The sequence below is a fragment of the Chanodichthys erythropterus genome, chromosome 12, assembly GCF_024489055.1.
Source record: "Chanodichthys erythropterus isolate Z2021 chromosome 12, ASM2448905v1, whole genome shotgun sequence".
Classification (NCBI taxonomy): domain Eukaryota; kingdom Metazoa; phylum Chordata; class Actinopteri; order Cypriniformes; family Xenocyprididae; genus Chanodichthys; species Chanodichthys erythropterus.
In genome coordinates, this window is record NC_090232.1 from 41,823,080 (window position 1) to 41,826,355 (window position 3,276).

Here is a 3,276-nt window from a genome sequence, read left to right on the forward strand (position 1 = left end):
CAGCAGGCGAGCGCCGCCGACACTGGGGGGGTGGGGGAGGGGGGGGGGGTGCTTGCGGAAGCAATGACGTCACATTGGAAGGACTGCAGCCCGTTTTGGACTGAGGGATCTCCAGCGTGACGGGCTGTGCCAACGTCCTGCCATAGTGCCTCCTCTCACTCACCTTAATCCCGTCAGTTATTATGTACGTCCCAGGTATAATTCTAAAAAAAATAAAGTTCTTGAACACATTTGTGTGGTCTGTCACTGCTGGAAGTCCAGTTTAAGCATGACAGCTGCTGGTCTACACTATTAAAAATAAAGGTTCCAAAAGGGGGCTTTGCAGTGACGCAATAGAACCATTTTTTCGGTTCCCCAAAGTAACTTTCAATAAACAGTTGTTCTAAAAGAATTGTGTGAGGAACCTTTTGTCTGTTGACAATGTTCTTCATGGAACCGTGCTAATAAAGAACCTTTAGTTTAAGAGTGTAAGATGCAGACCGTCTTGGACTTGCAACAAAGCGCCTGAAATTTAGTTTTGTAGCCAAATATAAAAGGTGTCTATCTTGACATTTCTTGAGTAAATATATAGGCGGCTGTAATATAATTTGGAGCCTACAGCTATACTCTCGATAACAAACAAAGCGTTGGGAAAATGTGATGGTTGTTGAACTTGAATCAGAAGAGTTTCCAGTTTTACAGACTCTCAGCACAGTCTGAAAAAGGCAGTTATTAAAATGTCATCAAGAGTTTTTCCAGAAAAATGTTTTCTGAAACAAAACATAGGTTTTGTAGACTTGAAGAAGGCACAGAGTAGGCTACTATTGCATACCAGAGGGAAAGAGTCTTCAAAACGAACTAAAACCCAGAGAAATCTCTAGAAACGTAAATGAAACGATGGGGGGAATTGAGAGGCCGTTGTGCCAGACCCAAATTCGGTCCATTCGCTACGCGTAGCGTCAAATTCGATCATATGCTGCCACCTCGTGGTAAAAGGAGGCGGTTGCATCAGTATTTAAAAATTTTTTTTTAGAAAGTCTTGATAAAACAGCTTACATAGAAAAACTACAGTAATTGTCAGTTAACATTATAGGTTAAACAGTAAAAGGTAAGAGTTAAAAAAAAAGGCATTTAGTCTTTACCTTTAAAGGATTAGTTCACTTTCAAATGAAAATTACCCCAATCTTTACTCACCCTCAAGCCATCCTAGGTGTATATGACTTTCTTCTTTCTGATGAACACAAAGTTATTTTAATAAATGTCCTGACGCAGCCGAGTTTTATAATGCCATTTTTAAATTTTATAGAGCTCCAGGCGGCTAATAAAGTCCTTCTGAAATGAATCGATGCGTTTGTGTAAAAAAAAAATCCATATTTAACAAGTTATAAAATAAAATATTTAGCTTCTGCCAGACCGCTTTCTGTATTGAAGTTGCGATCAATTAAGTTACGATCGCATCAATTAAGCTTTTTCCGTAAGTTGAAGGGAAGGCGTAGGACGAAGCGTAAGCATTTTGAACTGTAAGAGGCGGAATATGAATACAGAAGCTAGATATTTGACTTCATAAGTTGTTAAATATGGATATTTTTTTACACAAATGCATCGCTTCGCTTCAGAAGGCCTTTATTAAGGCCCCAGTATACTTCAAACGAAATCGAAGAAAGAACTGATGTGATGTCATTTCGAACAAAAAAAGGCCAAAACGAAGTTTGTTTTGTGTTCTTTTTGGAAGTTCGAAAAGGCTTGCCAAAGCGAACTTTAAAGAAAAAACCTTCCAGCACCAAAACACCGATAACAGTCTTACGATAACGTAACAGGAGGTGTGCGCTGAGGCTCCGCCTTCACTCTCTGACTCATTTGATCTGTAGAGTTCGCAGAGGTAAGATCTCCGCGGGTGAAAACATGAACAGACTAGATAGCCGCTTTATAGTACAAAATGAAGTTGTGCTTGTAAAAAAATGAGGTTTGATATGTTTGATACTGTAAAGCTGCTTGATTTTAAGCAATATGTTGAATAAAGTGCTATATGAAGACGTGACGTGACTGCAGTGCTACTTTGCAGAGCTAGTGCTAACATTCCCATGCTGTTATGAACAAATGCTTTTCTTATGCTTTCTATAATAAATGCTTACTGTTTTCTAATTTTTGTTGTGTTTATTTTGTTACTGAGAAGAAAGTGCACGGCACATATTTACATATTCATCTAAACGTCGCTCTCAGCAGTGTGGGCGGCGTCAGATGTTCGTTTACAGTATATCGCTGGTCACGCATTTCGAACTTTGTTTTACCCCTAAACGAAGAACGAAAAAGAAGTTCGTTTGAAGTATACCGGAGCCGTGTGGAGTATGTTTATGATGGATCAATGTGGATGGAAGCACTTTCTTCAGCTCATACTTGTTGATCCCGCTCACTGCCATTATAAATCTCGGATGCGTCAGGATATTTATTAATATAACTCTGATTGTGTTCATCAGAAAGAGGGTGAGCTTGGGGTAATTTTAATTTGAAAGTGAACTAATCCTTCAAATCAAGCAGGAAATGCAATCATGTCGGTGATGTAGGCTTGAGGGAATCCTTTCAACATAAATAATGCCAGTAGAGGGCGCCAAGAGGATGGTTAAAAATACAGTCCACACTCGATCACTGCTGCTCCATTTCCGTTTTTCCCTTCCTTGACTTACATCAGAAGATGCATTTAGTAAATAAAACAGTATTAAATCCATTCATGTTTGTATTTTTAGGAATTCACATAGTACAATCAAATTACACAAAATAACTTTGTATTCATTTATTGATATGTGGCATATTATAGGCCTATTGTAAATTTCATATGATATTAATATTCAGTTTCTTTCTAAATAAAATCACATGTTAAACTTGTTAATAAATAAAACCACATGTTAAACTGTCCGTTGTAAATGTCAATGACTTAAAAACAATCTAATTCAATAAAACACAAGCAATGCGGCGACTGGCAAATCTAAAGCTCATCAGCCGAATGACCAGTTACAGTGCAACTTCAATTGTTGGCTAGCTTATTGCTGCTAAAATATTATTATTTACATTGTAATTGATATAATGTATTGATTTATTGACTAGTTGTCACTTTTCTTGTCTGGTATGAAAAATGACACCTTCATTTGCTCTCTAAAAGGCATTTTCCAGTGGCCTGCTCCGAGTACAGTTGTGCGTTCTTTACGCACGGGTTCGCTTTGGTCTCCCTTTTACGTCTCCTTTAAGAAGTCCAATTGCCCTCTTCTACTCCTCCTCCTCCTCCCTCTCCGCGCTCCACACATC